This window comes from Seriola lalandi, unplaced genomic scaffold, assembly GCF_002814215.2.
Source record: "Seriola lalandi dorsalis isolate HSWRI2012SDOR001 ecotype SW California unplaced genomic scaffold, Sedor1 jcf7180002053933, whole genome shotgun sequence".
NCBI classification, from domain to species: Eukaryota; Metazoa; Chordata; class Actinopteri; order Carangiformes; family Carangidae; genus Seriola; species Seriola lalandi.
In genome coordinates, this window is record NW_019524486.1 from 328330 (window position 1) to 335011 (window position 6682).

The following is a 6682-nucleotide window of genomic DNA, read 5'->3' on the forward strand; positions in this document are numbered from 1 at the left end:
TGGGGGGGTGGGGGGGAGTTCGCTCCCTAGCTTCTTTGTACGTTTAGGAGTCGGGGTGTGGATCTCGGTCTTTTCACTGTCCCACTTTGATCTGACTCCAATCCCTGACAGTTGATACCGTAGCTGAACCTGACACTCGGTGCTGCCTCTGTAGAAATCTGGAATGGGAAGAGGAGAATGGGATTGAGAAGAGCAGGGCTGAATGCCAGAGTATCTGTTGTTTTGTGTGCCAGACAGACATGGTGACCCTCTTGGTTAAACTCAGCCAGAGAGGTCACAGCCCGTACTGAAGAAGAGGAAGGCCTTGAGGGTAAACAAGTGTCTCTTGATGTTCTGCATCATCTGCATTATCAAAGCCAGGCCTGCCTTTACCAATCAGGGAAAATATTACAAAAAAAAAGATAAGAGGAATAAGAAGCATTGCTCCCAGGAGATTTTTCGAAATCCAGTGAAGGACTTCAGAGATACTATGTGTGATAGACAGCCAGGCTGACAAAATGGTGACCATAGGCAGGATAAGCCTGTATCTTTAGAAAGTGAATCAAATCGATTGATCAGAAATTGGTGGCTAGTCGAGAGGAGGTTCAGGCATTTACATATTTTATCACAAATTAAATTTACTTTAGATAGTAGTATTTTAATTAGGGTGTAACGATTTACAAACACATCTTATTCCGTGTAAATATTTTTTGCCTCTTTATGAGTCTAGTTTGGAGTAAGATCTTGATCTCAGTCTGTGTCTGATCAGATCTGACAGAGAAAGTAGTGTCCATGCAGTGCACTCTAATTTCTGCTAAATCCTGCAATTGCTCGCATATTTTAGATGTGAAAATTACCATTATACATCTCTGCAGCTGACAGTGATGACGCAAATGAGGATTATTAGTAAGTATCTGAAATTGCAATTTACTGCTCACAACTGAGTAAACTATTTAGTGTCTATTATACAGGGAGTAGAGAATGAACCAAGTGTTCAAAAGATCTCAGAGGAAATTTTACTGACGTGCCGAGAGCTCTCATAACTTTTTTCCTGATCTTATTTCTACAGTTCTGACGACTCTATTTTTCCTGAAGGGACGCTTGAGAATGAGTAGAATCTGTAGAACTGTATGGTGCCTCATCCACAGGTGCTACAGATGGGCCCCACCAGTATTAGCTGGACAGCTCTGTTATTGGTTGAGTGGTAGAGAGCCATCAGCAATCTGAGCCTCACTGAACTAAATTGAGAGAAGCCTTTTAAGCAGTGGCCACCCAAAGATCCCTTCGGATACACAGAGGCGTTCATAGGCATTTGCTCCCTGTATTTTCATTGAATGTTGAATCAGTTGTCTCTCTGTCATTTACCCAACAAGGTGCGCATTTGTCTCTCTGTGTATATGCTTAACCAAGCTTATCAAGCGTCACTGAGGTGTTTGGCGTTGGCTTCGCTCTTTGCTTATGTTTTCTCAGAAATACTAAAAGGCATGCCTCTCGCTCTTGATTCACAAGATTCCCGGTGCAGTTTGCATACATCACAAACAGACAAGCTGCAACACATTCAGCCTCAGGTCAGCACTAAAACTGATGTTGACCGACGGGCCCCCCGTCTGTCATCAGAGACCATGAACATACCTGCAATAGTCATTTTTTACCCTCAACAAGAGATTTTAGCTTCTTTATTCACTGGATGCTATTGGAAAAGCATTCTCTTACCATGATATCAATGTCTTCATTGCATAAAAAAACACAGAGACTAGACAAGCACCAAACCCACAGGCTCTTTCTCTTTCTTGGATGTCTAGATAGATGTGGGAAAGGTTTGTGCCATAGTAGAGAGCTGTATTATCTTTTAGAGTACAATAATCTGCTCCCGTGTCCTCTTCCACATCCACAGTGCAACATTACATCACTCCTTTATTTAGAGGCCATATCAATGTGACATCATGACCATCACTCTATACCTGCATTCACCACAGAGCCGGGTGGCTGGGATTGAAACTCAAACCTGTGTATGATACGAGATGCAGAACATCAGCGCTCGTCTTTGGCTATTCCGAAGGCTAATCAGATTTCATGGGGCAGAATATGTGGACAGAGTTCCAGTTTCCTGTGTGCTCGGTGCAGAAAACACAGTCCAGATATGAGACACAGTGGAAGTCTCACAAGTAACACATGTCCTGGAGGGACCGGCTTGTTGGCTTAGCATGTTTTAGCCAAGACTGGATTACAATAAGGGCATAGTGGGCCCCTGCCCCGAGGGCCCTACACCTGAGGGGTCTAGAGCAGAGTTAATGTGGGAAGTGATAATCCATCAAGCCCTGGCCCCCTTAGTTACTGTTGCTGTTCCATTTAAGCCTTCTGTTCTGATATGGCATGATAACTGTCACAGATTTACCATTTAAAATTCGTAACAGTTTTAGAATTTTTTTTATCGTTGCCTTTTTGTTTTATTATTAACATTTTGAATGTATTTGATATTGAGACATTTTGATACTGCCTGTTCTTTCTTGTTGATACCTTAAAGATATTCCTTTCTACAGCAAATGCAGTTGCTCCTTATTCTCAGCATATGCAAAAAATTATCCCTCCATGATATGATTTTCAAATGACATCCACTGGAAAATAAACAAGGTTAAAATATAAAGCATTTCATGTTAAGTGGATAGAAAGTTTCAAAGCCAGTCTCCTTTGACAGGCGTTTGAAACCCACAGCTGGCTCAGAGTATCAGTGTCATTCAAGCAGTGTGATTGTACCTCTAGGTGCAGATCAGGCTTTGGAGGTATCTCGGTTGTCTTGGTACAATTGGTAACGTGCTGTAGATCTTTTTTCTGTTATGACATGAAGGCTCTGTTGGCTCAGTGACTCACTTGTCAGGACGGGCTAACAAAGGAATAAAAGGGAGGAGGCACAGTATGTACAAACCATTCACATGAACATGTGATGAAGGAAGTCAACATTTTGAACAACATGCTCAGTCTGTGATTGACGTTTGTTATTGTCGTGACAAATAGATAGATTTTCTCTTTAAAAAGAGTTTCCTGACTTTCTGTGGTACATTTGAATGTGTAATGCGGCACCTGGTAAGCAGACTGGCAACATAAATAGAAGCAGGGAATATATGTGGCTTAATAAAATGCAATTAAACCAGTAAAGTCATAATGGCATTTCCTCCTGAACAGACCCCTGACAAACAAATAAATCCTTCCATGTTCACCACAAACCCACTGCGTGGAATTTCTCAGCAATTATGAGCTTCTGAAAGACGCTGTGTGAATTGTGTCATTGTTCACTATTTTGTCACTTCCTGATAAACATATTAAAGCTTCATCATCACTGAAAGTGGAACGGCTGTGGACACAAAAAGCTGTGACTTTCTAAAGCCCATTCCCGTCATTAAGCTTTAATCACCTGCGTTAAGGCCGCAGACGTTTTATTACCCTTCAGCCAATAAAGATGTTGCTTCTAAGAAATGCCTTAACTATTTGATCAATTTGATTTATGAAAAAAATAAAAGCATTTGAACGTAGTTGACATTTTATGACTTTTTACTGAATTTTTAATCAGTTTTGAGGCCAGAGACTGATATGCTACGGTGCAGAGATAATTAAAAAATAAATAAATAAATAATAAAAAATAACATTGATACAATCCAGACAAAAGAAATAGGGTTTTCCAAGGAGAAAAAAGAGAGAGGAGTAGCAGACACTACATAATGCTGCACCGTCATTAAAGAGGAGAGACGAGGTAGGACAGGACAGGAGGAGGAATTGTGTAATAGACTGATGTGGAAGGAGGTGAAAAATGGCTCTATTATAAGCCTAATAGAATTTCCCTTGGCCCCGGAGGGAAACAGAATGGACTCTCCCTCTTTCCCATTTTGCCTCTCCATCCTCCCATCCCTCCATTTGCCCAGGCCAGAGATATAATTTCATCACTCTTCACTTAATTGTGTGCGTTGCTGGCACAGCCTCACTCTCTGTTCCAGCAAACATTGGCAGGTGGGAGAGGAGGAAGAGGAGCAGAATAATAGAACAGAGTGGGAAACCACATCACTTCATTTTTATAGATGGACAGCTTGTAAAAGCGATGGGTTGCGTGTTCCCCCCTGAGCAGCCAAGTGTAAACACAGCTGAACAGAGTGGGATCTCTAAGAAACACTGTGTCATACAGGAAATGCTGTACAGTGAATATACAGTAAATATTTGTATTTGTCATAATATACATGACCTATTGAGATACAATTATGTTCCCTAGACAAGAGATAATACAACAAAAAAGTATTTTATGCAGTGTATTGATGAAGATAAAGTGTTGTCAAATTCTAGATTACAGATTGTTGATTAACCTGTTTATCCATTTATCACAGCTAATAGAGATGCTACCATTTCTTAGTCAACATTAGAAAAAATTAGATAGATTTGTCATGGTATTCATTCTTTATGGTCATCATGATGATAAATGACATTAAATACAAAGGGGAACCCCTCCTCGATCATGCATTTTTACAAAGGATGAAATGGCATGTCAGGTGAATCACATTTATCGTGGCAGAAGGTGGAAAAGGAAATGCTTCATCAGCAGAGACAGAGCAAGAGACAGAAGTGGCAGAACCTTAAACAAAAAGTGCATGTGACCTCTTTTTATGAGTGAGGTTTGTGTATATTCATAGATCTATTCATAAATCTTTGTTCAGTAATTGCTGAGATAATACTATAGCCTACTGAAAATTTGGCCAAGGCAATCCAATATGTCCAGCATTAGTATTTTCAAATTGTGTTATCGATAAATATGTTTTAGGTAAGGGAAGAGGAAAGACATGTTGCTATAATGCTTTGTTTTTGAAAGTTTTAAAAGGGACACCCATGTCAATGAATCTGTGGGACTTCCACTGTAACAGATTTTAAAAAGAAATGGTCAAAATCAAAGCAGCAGAGGCCAAAATATTCTGACTTTCAGTCACTACAATATCCCAAAACACTGGATCCTACATTAAGGCTTTCTGTTAAGAAGTATCCAAACCCAAGCCAAGATACCTGAATGAGTAATTTTCTCAAGATCACCCATAGCAACAGAGCACATTATTCAACTGTTTTCACAACCTCATTTTAGTAACTATGGCTACTTAATTGACTTTGACAGGAAAATGGATAGTGCCCCTTTAAGAAGAGTAATTTGCATCAATAGAAATATATAGAAATGGAAGTGAATGGTTTCTCAATGACCTGTATGTACCTGCCTTAGCAGTTTTTCTCTCCTGCACACATTGGAGATACATCATTTGTTTAAAACCCCACCTAAAGTTAAAGTTTATCCTCATCATAAAGAATTTCTGAATTTATTTGCAGTATTAGGAAGATTGCATTTCAATCCCAGTTGGCACATCATCTCATGTATAGTTTACAAAACAGGATACAAATTGAAACTGACCCTAAAATTCACGCTTATTTGAATCTAGGAGAGAAAAGAAACCTGCTCCACCTCTGTTACCTTGTCAGATGCTGACCTTTGACTTGAGAGATCAGTCACATCTTCCCCACTGTCCCATGCAGCAACACCATTTTGCCCTGCCTTGTGTTTGATCTCCTGTTAAGTCCACCGTAACCAAAGAGAACACGTGTGCCCTCGTCTGGAATGACCTGCAGACTTGCTACAGTCAGTCGTCCATCATGGTAAGCGTCTAGTGAAATCCTCAGAGAGATGCTATTCCCCTGGTCGTAAAGATGAAGATGCTTCTGACCTTTGACCTCATCTCAGTGATTGCCTTTTTAAAGAACACTGTACTAACTTGTATGGTATGAGGCAAAAAAAAGACGTGGAGGTTAGAAGATTGGGGACTGTTTTCTTGCAGTACTGGGATTCGTTTCAGCCTGAATATAATTCTGAAAAACCAATGAAAAAAGTCATTCATCATTTTTAGACCACATTCTGACACAACGTAGACTGAGCAAAAACTATTATTCATTATGAGCAGGGGCAGCATGTAGTGTTTAATAAATTATAATGTGTAGTTGATTCATGTATGCAGTCTTCCCCCTACAATGACCTTGGAACTATTTTGATATTCATATTGTTGTGGCCAAATACAAACAACATTTCTTACATGTTATTATTGTTGGGCAAAGCCAGGCTAGCTGTTGCTTCATATGTACCAGACATATATTCTTTTGTATTCCAACTTGTTTAATGACAGTAAGAACTCATGTTCTGTTAAAAAAAGGTTAAAGTGTTCAAAAGTATTTAATTAATGTCATTGTTTATTTCATTGTTTTTGAAAAAGTTACAATAGTAGTTTTATCAGTGATCTACAGTGGTCTTGATCTGCTAGTCAGCGATCGATTGTTTTTGTCTCCGCCCACATCACCTAGCGGCCGGAAACTGTCTCTGCTGCAGTAGTACCTGTTGTTGAACGCTTCACTCGTCATTTTATTTTTTTAAATTAATTGTCTCCTTTTCTCATTCTCTTTGTCTCATTATCTGACAGGTGAAACTTAACTTAACGAACGTGAATACGAGGAAGAGTGGGAGCGCTGCAGCAGGCAGGAGGAATGCAGGAGAGAAGGAGAGAAGCACCACGGGAGCTCGCTAAAGAAGGTAAGTTACACCTGGTAAAATACTGTAACACTTTGAAGAGAAGTTTTTCTGTTGGTTCTGATACTTTTTGTCAAATATGGTCAGCATATGTGGCAAACAGGGAAGTTAGCA